Raw genomic sequence first — 12,723 nt, 5'->3', positions numbered from 1 at the left:
ACTTACTGCTATCCTGGAGGTTCTATTATTTTCAGAAAAAAAAAAATAACCTGGAGTGGTACAGCACTGGAGGAGTTAATGGCAGCCAACAAAATGAAAACCAAAAGCTCCTGGGGAAAAGTCAAGAACTAGAAAATGCAATCGTTAGCTGATAAAATGTCTGCTTCAGTTTCGGCCAACTTCCTTGAACCTTGCCCCATCATAGTGGCCCCCCGTTGGAAGTGGCGAAGAGGTGTCAGTGATAAATCACCCTGCCATGAAACAGCACAAACTTCAGTAAATTACATGTGGAAGGCAGAGGGGGTACAATCATGGTGGAGCCTGGGCAGGCGAGCCAGCAGGCTTCCGGTGGGGTTGAATATTTATCCCTCCTTAGCCCTGGGATGCCTTCTGTTCATTCACAGATGCAAAATGAGTTGGCCGTTTTCCATTGAGGTCTTCCATTGTATCTGTCAGGAGTAGACCCAACAAACACACGGAGAGCAAAAATGCTGGCGGACGCCTCCCCCTCAGACCCAGAGAGTCGGTGACGTACCATGAACCACTGAAGTCAATGCCTGCTTTTACTCCCCTTTCTTTTTCCTTTTTTTTTTTTTAAATTATAGTTGATTTACGGTGTGTCTTCGATTTCTGTTGTATAGCACAGTAACCCAATCACACACAGTTCCCTCTGCTGTACAGTCGCAGCCCATGGCCCTTCCATGGCCAAATATAACAGGTTGTTTTTAACATGAAAAAAGAAAAAAAAGCGAAGTGAACTAATTGAACGAATAAAGCTAATCCTCTTCAAACATGACAGTGTTAAAAAAAAAAAAAAATGAAGCTTAGGCATTGTGTGAACCTGTCTACTGCCTGTTGTTACTGGGGGCGAGGGAGGGAAAAGCCCTGGATAGCTATAGAAAGTCAGACCACCTGTGGATGTGTTCCTGCATATCTTGGCCAGAAAGTGAAGTCACCTTAGAGATGCTCCCTCCCTTCCTGATGTGATGGGATGTTGAGGGGTCCCTAGCTTCTGTTGCATACCGAAGCTAAGAAACATACCCGGCGCCAGTGGGAATCAATTTCCCTCCAAGTGCCAAACACCCCGTGCATCAGGGGCCAGCTTCTCACAGGCCTGGCCTGTCCCTTGCACCGAAGGATCCTCAGTGTGTGGGTACTCTTCCTTCCATCACACTGCAAATTCCATAAGGTCAGAATCTAGATCTGATTATCTGGGTACCTTTCCCTGCTCTGCCTGCCTGGTATGATAGGGACAGTTCACGAGGGTTGTGGATACTCAGTAAATATTGGTGGGGTGAAGGAATGACATTATTCGCCGGCGATGGGTAATAAGCAAGGCTCACACACTTGGAAAGGGCTCTCTAACGTTTCTAGCATCATGTTAGAGTGTTGGGACTGGCAGAGGCATTCCAATTAAGCGAATGTCATCTTTTCCTCAAAACCACGGAATTATTATTATTATTCCTTTCAGGATGGAACTTCCTTTTGAAAGCTGAGTCCCAGTAACGTTTCCCACAAAGAATCTACGAAATGTGTGCCTGTAAAACCGTGCTTGCATTCAGTTGGTTTTGTGTGCCTCTGACAATAAATTCCCAGGGAGCTCACACAGACGGCTTCTCTTATTAACCCCCTCCCCTCCCACCAGCCTGAGTATGGGGTCTGAGCACTTTGAGACAGTTTTGTTGTCACCAGTGAAATGGTGTTCAAGATGCTGGCGGGGATGGTGGGGGGACTTTCCTGGAGCTGCTGCCTGGCACCCCAGAGTTGGTCATGTGACGGGGTGCGTGCTAAATGCAGCCAAGTCTAAGGCCCCGCCTGGCCTGGCTCAGACTGAGAACTGAAGATGCCCGGAGAAGCAGTTTTAAATTACAAGGTGTTTCACTCCCATGCACGTCTCCAGATGGAGACATGCTGAGGAGTCCAAGAATCCTTTCTCATTCATTCACTGCAATTCCTTAGACTTTCTACTCCCATCACCCCAACACACACACACACACACACACACACACACACACACACACACAGAGTTGGTTATCTGAGGACAAGGCCTGGGTTGTTTACCGGTTTCCCAGAGTACAAAGATTTGAAGAGTTTAATTGTGAATGTAATCTGAGGAATCACGGTCAGCCCCATGCCTCAGAAGAATGCGAGCAGTGGGAGAGAGGAATTATTCCTTTGCCGAAGCTCAAAGCGGTGTACCCCACTCGCTTCCCTTTGGGACCAGTGGTAGGAGGGAAGCGGGTGGGTGGTGTGTATGTGTTGGGGAGTCTCAATTGTCTTTTTAATAGAAGAACCCCTAGTTCTCTGGGCTGTGCCCTCCTGGCTTCTGGCTGTTTTCTTGGTGGGCAAGCCCCGGCTGGGTGGTGTGACTGCTGAATCCTCAACAGAGAGAGGGTTCTGGCTGGGACTGGCTCCCCGCTGCTGGGACTGGTTTGAGGAACCGGAGGAACCTCTTCAGTTGTTTCCAAACAGGAACTGAGTCTGGTCTGGCTCTGGTCACTTCAATTGCAGGACTAGCAGGAAGGAAGATTCTAGAGGCCGAGTAATGGCATTGAAGGATACAGAGACCACATAAAAGAATTCTAGGAGTTCCCGCTGTGGCTCCATCGATTATGAGCCCGACTAGTATCCATGAGGATTCAGGTTCAATCCTGGCCTTGCTCAGTGGGTTAAGGATGCAGTGTTGCCATGAGCTGTGGTGTAGGTCACAGGCAGGGCTCGGAGCCTGCGTTGCTACCGCTGTGATGTAGGCCCACCCCTGCAGCTCTCCTATTTGGCCCCTAGACTGGGAACTAGGGGCTCTGCTGCAGGTGCAGCCCTAAAAAGCAAAATAACATAAAATAATTCCAGCAAAACGTGCCCCATTGTTCCCATTCCTGAAGTTGGGGGGAAGGTTGGGACTGGGGAGATGAGAAGAGGAAAGGTGGGGTGTAAGCCAAACGATTGCAGTGTTCTTCATCAACAAGTTTAGAATTTGGGGGGAGAGGAGGCTTGGGTGTGCCCATGGACGTCTTAAAATGAAAATGTGATATTCACGCCTGAATTAAATGACTCAGGGGCAGGAGGCACTGCTTGCCCCCCTCATAGCTTCCCTTTCCTTCCGTGCATTGCCAAGCTGCTGGCTGCATCATGTTTCTTGCCCTTTAGTGGCTGAGTGTTAAAAGATGGAAAATTGAAGGCTTGAGCAAGGTATCAACAATCACTAATGAGAAGTAACATGGCCATGAACCTTGGTTCTATTTTCATCTTTCTAAAATGTAGGTAGGTTGGAGTTCCCGTCGTAGCTCAGCAGAAACGAATCCGACTAGTATCCCTGAGGATGCGTGTTCGATCCCTGTCCTCGCTCAGTGGGCAAAGGATCCGGCATTCCCATGAGCTGTGGTGCAGGCCACAGACATGGCTCGGATCTGGCATTGAGCTGCCTGTGGCATAAGCCGGCAGCTGTAGCTCTGATTGGACCCCTAGCCTGGGAACCTCTGTATGCTGTGGGTGCGGTCCTAAAAAAGCAAAATAAAGAAGGAAATAAAATAAAATGTAGGTAGGTTAGGTCATAGTAACCAGAGGCTCCTTTCTAGGGAAAGACCTGGCAGATTCCTGAGGGAGTTCATCACCTGCCGCAGAGAATACAGTCCCCTGGTGGAAGCTTCCCTGCACTTGATCTTAACCATACCATTACATTTATGAGGCTCCTTTGAACATTTTATGTTTTATCTTTTAAAATCAATAGATAGCTTTTGACAGATTGTGATGGGATTTCTTGATGCATACCACTGTTCTGGCTGAGTTAGAAATTATAGTCTCTAAAATGATTTCATTTACATTTGATCCGAGGTGGAACCTCAAGGGTCAAACAGAATGAGTCAGACTTTTAGACCTTCGCGCTTAACCTCTCACCTGCCACTGGAGATACTCGCTTTCCTGTGCCCATTGGCTTGTTGAATATGTTGGCTGCTGTTATCTCCTCTTAGCAGGGTCTCTTATTAGCAAGAACCTTACCATCCTGACTCTTCCAGTCTGATGCAAGTTTCAGGTACTTTTTTTTTTTTTTTTTAAGGGCCATCCCTGTGGCATATGGAGGTTCCCAGGCTAGGGGTCTAATCAGGGCTGCAGCTGCCAGCCTACACCACAGCTACGGCAATGCAGAGTCCGAGCTGTGTCTGCAGCCTACACCGCAGCTCACGGCAGCACCTGATCCTTAACCCACTGAGCGACGCCAGGGATTGAACCTGCATCTTCATGGATTCTAGTCAGGTTCATTACTGTAGAGCCATGACGGGAACTCCTCAGGTACTTTTCCTTTGTGCTCTCTTTCCTCTCTACTTGTACTGCTAAGCCGCTTTATCAGTGCATGGAAGAGGAGAGCATTCTGTCAATAACAATATTTTATCTAGGGCTCCTGACCAATTAGTATAAAAGCCATCACTCAAATCCTATTTTCTATTAGTAAGAGGATGGGCTTTCTTTAAGGGCTGAAGCAAGAGGAGAGAATCACCATTCATTTATTGGGAAGTTAGAATACAGAGTGAAAGCTGAGCCGCCTCTCAAGAGGATTTGCAATTCACTTCTTTTTCAAAGAAAAAATATCTCTTCCCTTATTCGATGAAAAGAGATATTTCAAACAGCAAAAATTTTCCTTAAAGCAACATATCCTCTAAGATATATAGAACTGTTGAATGCTAGGTTGATTTGGGAACTTCGCGATTTTCCGTTGCCACCTCTCTATATTAGAGGTGGAATAACTGAGGCCCACACTCGTGACATAAATTTATACAAAGTCATGTACGTGCTAAGTGGAGAACTAATATCAGAAGCCAGGTTGGAGGACTCTGAGACTGATCATTTCCCCCATGCAACCATACAAAAAATACCTGCAGAGTACTTTGATAAAGCTAGCAGGGTGCTCCATGCTGTAGGGACCAAAAAGAATGAAGATAAAAGGCTATTTCCCTCAGGAAACTTTATGATTTTATTTTTCAAAATTAGACATATTCAAATGAAGAAGCTGGAGAAGGGCGAAGCTTAGCATGCAATCAAGTGCTAGATGGTGCAGTGTGGATGGGGGCAGCATTCGATATGAACCATGCTATTAGGTCATGGTTCATGAAAGAGATGAATCCTCAAATAACTCACAAAGGTCCAGTAGAATAGAGTTATCCAGAGAGAACAGCACAGAATACAGGAGCAGGGTCAATATGAAATATGTGGAATAGGAATGGCAAATTCTTGACACACAGACTACATACCCCAGGCTTTATGCGTGGCAGGCATTACTCATTGATTGCAGAACTGTTCCCAGTATTTAGACATGGTCGACATTTTTATTTATTTTTATTTTTTATTTTTTTGTCTTTTTTAGGGCTGCACCCATGGGGCATATGGAAGTTCCTGGGCTAGGGGTCTAATTGGAGCTGCAGCTGTCCGCCTGCACCACAGCCACTGCAATTGCCAGATCTGAGCTGAGCTGAGTCTGCGACCTGCACCACAGCTCACAGCAATGCTGGATCGTTTAATCTGCTGAGCGAGGTCAGGGATCAAACCCACATTCTCATGGATACTAGTCGGGTTCTTAACCCACTGAGACACAATGGGAATTCCAATGGTTGAATTTTTTTTAAACAATGAATTCCTGGTAGTCATTATGAAATAGCTGGAATAGGCAAGAGACAATGAGATCTATTTGCTAATTTCCGTGTTAGGTTAGCTCCTGATTGGAGTGACAAGTTCCTATTTTAATACCACCAGATAATAATGCATAAACCCTATCTTTGATAATCATGAATAATATTTGCCATGATGATCCATTGTTAAGAGACCTAGAATATTTACATATAATCTATTTGAATTTAAATTATTTTTTGGTCATATTGGTCTTTCCCAAATCTAGCTCTTGCTGCAGGGGGCCTGGTATATGTTGGGCAGGCAGTAAATATTTGTTGAATGAATGAAACTCACAGTGAAGTTAATTGTAGCCTTGAAGAGGTAAAAGGCCAGAGTTTTAAAAGCTGAATGCATCCATCCCATGCTGGGACCTGAGTTAGGAAGTAGAATATCTGTAATATATCTCAATGCATAGCCTCCTTCTTCTGTAAAATTGATATCAGCAGGGCCCTCTGTTTCCCGCCATGCACATTTGCTCTAAGTCACAACATTAATTAATGGAGAAAATTTATTGTAAAAAAAAAAAAAGAGTAGCAATTCCAAATCACTTGTTTTCATGCGTTTGGATGCCCTACCCAATTCTATTCTACCAGAAATAATTTGGCAGGTTTTATTGTCAGAGAATATGTTGGCACTTTTAGTTTCAGTTATTAATCAATGAGCTTAAATATGTGAGTTCAAAGACTTCACACCTGCTCCCTCACCAGTGAACAACATGTATTATGCATCTACTCCTATGAGGCCTTCTATTAGGCAAAGACGAGGCCACGTGGAAGGACAGGACATGGTTTCTAATCTCAAGGAACTCGGAGTGTAGGAGGGGCAATGATGTAAACGAATGTAGCTGCAAAATCCGCTGCTTACAAGGTGTATCCTTTAAGTGTTAGCTACTCAGTAAGTGCTCACAGATGTCACCTTTTTCTTTATATCTTCAACTTGGGCTGAGAAAACACATGTCATCTCTTTTGCCTTTTGCATAATGGGACTTCACTGTTAAGAAAAAAATAGCACCCTGAAGCCATGGACAGATTCTGAAAGGAGATGTCAGTCTTTGAGAAAGGAGAGTGAGTGAGGACATGGTCTTTGTCCTGAGCAGTAGCCTCTGAGGAACATTCCCTAATACCTTCCTCCGGTTCGGATGTAGTAGTTCTTGTTTTTCTGATTCAGTCATAGGATCCCTAAACGTTATGCATTTTGAATGATGGACTCCATACAATTAGATCAAAGCATCATCTCCAGGGGGTTGAAGAAACAGTGAAAAAAGACCTTTCAGAAGTTTCATGGTGATGTCTAGATATTTATGTTAAAAATAATGGTGATGATAGCTCACATTTGTATATTACTCTGTCGTTTACCAAGCACTTTCACAAATTGGAAACAACCTAACTGTCTGTGAATGGAGTATTGGCTGAATAAATCAAGGCACTTTCGTACGATGGAACACTAGGCAGCTATTGTACAGAATGATGTAGATCTTTATTTACTGATATAACACCCATGATAAGTTTTAAAAAAGCAGGTCTCAGAGCAGTGTATTGTACAGGTCTAATGCTATTTAAAAATTATATTTTCAAAGACACATCTATATCTGTATGTAGATATGGCATTGAAAGCAACCTGGAAATTTATACGAGACAATGCCAATAGTGGTTATCACTGTTTACTGGAATGTAGGAGACTTTGTCTCTTTTCTATCTTTCTGCATTTTTTTTTTGAAAATATATGGTGAACATGTGCTACACTCATGAAAATAAAAAAAAAAGGCCATCCATTAAGAAACTTAAGTGCATTAACATATATTAAGGTCCTTGATCCTTATGACTTCTCCAAGGGGAGTTATTACCCGTGTTTTACAAATGAAGGGCACAAGTTCAAATCAACTAACAGTATTTAGTGTGACTGTGTGTCAGGCAATATTCTGATTGCTTTATACATATAAACTCTTTTAATTATCACAGTAGTCCTTTGAGTAGGTCCTATTATTATCTGTATTTTACAGATGAAGAAACTGAGGCCCAGAGAGGTTAAGTGAATTGTCAAAGGTCACACAGCTCATAAGCTTATAGAGCCAGCACTGAAAACCAGTTTGCTTGACTCCAGAGTTCACATGCTTCACAATTACATCATGTTGCCAGAGAGAAGGTGCAGGGTGGGAGGAAGTGGGTTTGGTAGCTGAAATTAACTCTGTTCTCTTGTCACTATATGTTTGCATATGCCCCTTTTTAATTTTTTTAAAATTTTTCAATGATTTTTATTTTTTCTATTATAGTTGGTTTGCAGTGTTCTGTCAATGCCTACTGTACAGCAAAGTGACCCACTCATGCATATATATATACATTCTTTTTCTCACATTATCCTCCATCATGTGCCTCTTATTTTTTGCTTGTCATGGATTGTCGGCCCGATTATCTCCACATTCCAGCATGGCCTCATAGTTTGGTATTATCTATTTAGGGGACCTCATGATCAGTTTCTTCTGGAATTCAGTATTGAGAATAAAATCACTCTTGACTACATGATAGTGTTTATGCATATGTAATCTACCATGTGCCAGGCACAAGTGTAGGAACTGAGATAAAATAGTGAACAAAAAATGGATGCCTGTCCTCATGGATCTCACCTTCTAGTGGAAAGGGACAGAAAACAAACAAAAAATATAAAATTTAGAAAATTGATAAATGCTCTGAAGAAAAATATAAAAGGAATAAGGATAGTAATGGCTGGGCACTGGGAGTAGGGGTGGGGTTACAGTGATGCCGGAGAGGTCAGAGAAGTCCTATTTCCTTTTGTGGGATGGTGAATATTTATTTAACCTACCCTTTTTGATTTTTGTCCAAATGGCCAGGAAACTCAGAAGTAAATTCAGAACTCAGTTACCAGAAAAGTGGTGCATTCCAAATCTATAACTAGTGTTTACTTCCTTGCTCCTTTTAACCTGTTTTGATCTGGTTTTCATTTTTATTGTCTTGTTTTATGTGCCTAGCTTCATATGTAATCCAGAATTCCATTTTTGGAAATAGATAGAATATACATTTTAAATATCAAAAAAAAAAAAATGAATCGAGTCAATGAAAAGTACAAGAGAAACCAAATAGCCCATTTTCCCTGAGCTCAAAGGAATACCCCCCTCCTTTTTTTTTTTTTCCCATATGGACTGAAATCTCATCTCTGATTTCCTTGGGGACGCTCCCTTTTCTTTTATTGCTTTTATTACTTTCTCCCCAGTGCTCACAACTCTCACTCTCTCTTTTTTTTTCTTTCTCTCCCTGTCTCTGTCTCCCTTCCCAAGAAAGTTTAAATTTGTGTTTCCTGGATAGAATTGGTCTTTTTCTTCTAAGAAACAAAAATCTTTGCTCTTTTGTTGCTGTAACCTTTTAAAGTGACGGTGAAACTTCCTAGGACCATGGAGCTACTTAGCAGGAGTTGTAAATGTTGATGGATGTTGTCGTTTCCACGAGTAATTAAAACTACAGTTATTTATAAGGCTTCATTTAGAAACAGTTGCAATATATAGTTGGTGTTAATTGATGACAAATTCAAGCTGTTTATCAATAATGCAAGATATTTATGTCAACATCTTGTGCTACCATGCTGCACTTTTAGCTTTGAGATCTTGAGAAATCATACTTTATGCTAGTGTTTGTGCCTGGAAGGTGATGGAAATCGCTGGTGTTGACTGATGTCCCAGGCAATGTGTTCGGTTCAGGCGATGGTGACCTAGAGTTGGGGTCTAGTCCTTGGTCACAAAAAATTAGAGAGTTTTGTTTGTAAACATACTTTTGAAGATTTCTCCATCATGTATGTTAATATTTCTCTTTGGGTATTTTTCTTGTGTAAGGAGAAGACAACATACTTTCAACAGTTAGGTGTCTGGGATGAACAGATACACGCTACTGCATATAAAATAGGCAAATAACAGAGACCTACTGTATAGCACAGGGAACTATATTCAACACCTTGTAATAACCCATAATTGAAAAGAATCTGAAAAAGAATATATATATTATATATAAAATTATATATATATATAAAACTGAATTACTTTGTTGTATACACACATGTGTAACTGAATCATTTTGCTATACACTTGAAGCTAACACAACACTGTAAAGCAACTACACTTCAGTTTTTTTTTAAAAGTGAAAAAAATCTTTGGGTTGTGTTCTTTTTTCTTTTTCTTTTTTTGTCTTTTTGCCTTTCTTAGGGCCGCACTCTCAGCATATGAAGGTTCCCAGGCTAGGGGTCTAATCGGAGCTGTAGCCACTGGCCTACACCAGAGCCACAGCAACACCAGATCCAAGCCATGTCTGCAACCTACACCACAGCTCACGGCATCACCAGATCTTTAACCCACTGAGAGAGGCCAGGGATTGAACCTGCAACCTCATGGTTCCTAATCGGATTCATTAACCACTGAGCCATGACGGGAACTCCTGGGTTGTATTCTTAATCGTAGTCTCAAGTTTTGGGGAAACTTGAAAGGGCAGAGGTTATGAGTTAGTCAAGCTGGTGCCTTGCCAAGTACCTTCTAGGTAGTTGGTGATCAATAACTCTTTGAAGGGTAAATAGGAGAATGTACGCCAATATGACTGTCCAATATGGAAAACTCATACCCAGTTCCCTAGTGGTATAAAGAGAATCTATAAATATAGTAAAGGGCTTAGAATGTGCCTGAAACATGGTAAGCACTCGATATAACTTCCCATTATTAATGTCATTTATTATACTATCTTCCCTGGGCATAGCCTAGTGCTCAGCACAGAGTTCACCTTAATAAAGATTAATTTTGGGAGTTCCTATTGTGGCACAGCAGAAACGAATCTGACTAGGAATCATGAGGTTGTGAGTTCGATCCCTGGCCTTGCTCAGTGGGTTAAGGATCTGGCGTTGCTGTGAGCTGTGGTTTAGGTCACAGATGTAGCTTGGATCTAGCCTTGCTGTGGCTGTGGCGTAGGCTGGCGGCTACAACTCTGATCAGACCCCTAGCCTGGGAACTTCCATATGCCACAGGAGTGGCCCTAAAAAGACAAAAAAAAAAAAAAAGATTAATTTTAAAAAGGAATTCATGGATGAGTGAATGAAGCCCTTCCAGAAGAGATCCCTATCCATCCTCTGAGCTTGCCCAGCCCCTCTTACATGGTTATACTCTAGTATCTTCTGCTAATATCATTGCACTTGTTTATTCCTCTGCTCACTTAGCAGCCTGTGGTGCTCCAAAGGGAAGACTTATCTTCTTTATCTCCACAGCCGGAAGGCCGGCACAGCCTATAGAATGTGGCAGGTCCTCAGTGCATGTTTTGTGAGTGGATGGATATAAAGATGGATGAATGAATATGCGTCTCGTGCATGATGCTCTGATAGCTCAGAAGTAAAATGGTTTGGGTGGATACCAAGTGATAGGAAAACTTCTACCTTGATCTACATAGCTATAGAATTCTGGCATTTATTCATTTTCAACACTTTTTTTTTTTTAAAGTTGGTTAGTTACAATTTTAGACCTATGGACATAATTGTGAACAAGGTAATGTCTTTGTCTTCATGGAGATTATGTTCGAAATATCTTTAAGTCTCATTTTATTTGCATTTCTTTTCTTCTGAGAGTCCTAACTTACTCTTTTTTTTTTTTTTGTCTCTTTTCTGTCTTTTTAGAGCCATACCCATGGCATATATATGGAGGTTTCCAGGCTAAGGGTCCAATTGGAGCTGCAGCCGCCAGCCTACACTGCAGCTCACAGCAACGCTGGATCCTTAACCCACTGAGTGAGGCCAGGGATCGAACCTTCAACCTCATGGGTGCTGTTCAGGTTCATTAACTGCTGAGCCACGATGGGAACTCCCTAACTTACTTCTGAAATTGCATTAAATATTATATTCCTGGGCTTTTAGGCATTTGACAAATTTGTCTCCTACTGATGAAAGGCCAGCATTCTTTTTTTTTGCTTCTGTCATTTTAGGGCCATACCCACAGCATATAGAAGTTCCCAGGCTAAGGATCAAATCTGAGCTACAACTGCTGGCCTATTCCACAGCCACAGCAACGTGGGATCCAAGCCTCATTTGGGATCTAGACCACGGCTCACGGCAACACTGGATCCCTGACCCACTGAGCAAGGCCAAGGATCGAACCCACATCCTCATGGATGTTATTCGGATTTGTTTCCACTGCACCACAACGGGGACTCCAATGAAAGGCCTACATTCCATATGCTCATTTATTACATGGGAGTGGGAGAGAGAGAGGAAGAGGGTGGTAGAGATAGACAGGTATAGGGGGTGGTGGGAAGGGGGAGCCATTGACTACTAGCCTTTGACTAATTGCAGTTTATCATGTGTTTCTTGGTTAAATTCATGGTCATATATCCCATTTATCAATAGTTAACAACACGTACCATCAGACTGATGGCCCGTTACAGGGAGGGGAAGGGGCAGAGGGAGAGAAAGAGAGAATTTTGAAGAAACTGGTTCACATGATTGGGAAGGCTGGAAAGAGTAAAATCTGTAGATCTGATGATGGGGCTAGCAGGCTGGAAACTCAGGCAGGATCTTTAGGTTAACAGCCCTGAAGCAGAATTCCTTCTTCTTGGGGCAACCCCAATTTTTGGTGTTACAGCTTTCAGTTGATTGACTGAGGTCCGTCCCCATTACGGAGGATCATCTGCTTTACTTATAAAGTCACCTGATTGGAGAAGTTAGTTACAGCTGCCAAAGACCTTAGAATCCTTCGAAGAGCCTAAGAAGCAGGCACAGTCAGCGCTGTTTTATAGATGAGGAAACCAAGGCACAGAGAACCTTCACACCTTCCCTCAGGCCATGTGGCTGGGAGCCAAGGTTAGCATCAGGGTCAGGGGTGCGAGGCTCTGTCTGGACCATGCTGCTCTCAGCCCGGCCCAGCACCTGAAGACCTGCTTTTGAAAATGCCATCTCTTCAGCTGGAATTCAAGGGGGAGGCGGAGGGAGTGGGATGGACTGTAAGTCTGGGGCTAGTAAATGCAAATGATGCATTTGGAGTGGATAAGCAATGAGGTCCTGCTCTATAGCACAGAGAACTATGTCCAGTCATTTGTG

Source organism: Phacochoerus africanus, chromosome 10, assembly GCF_016906955.1.
Source record: "Phacochoerus africanus isolate WHEZ1 chromosome 10, ROS_Pafr_v1, whole genome shotgun sequence".
Taxonomy (NCBI): Eukaryota; Metazoa; Chordata; class Mammalia; order Artiodactyla; family Suidae; genus Phacochoerus; species Phacochoerus africanus.
This window is presented reverse-complemented; position numbering follows the sequence as displayed.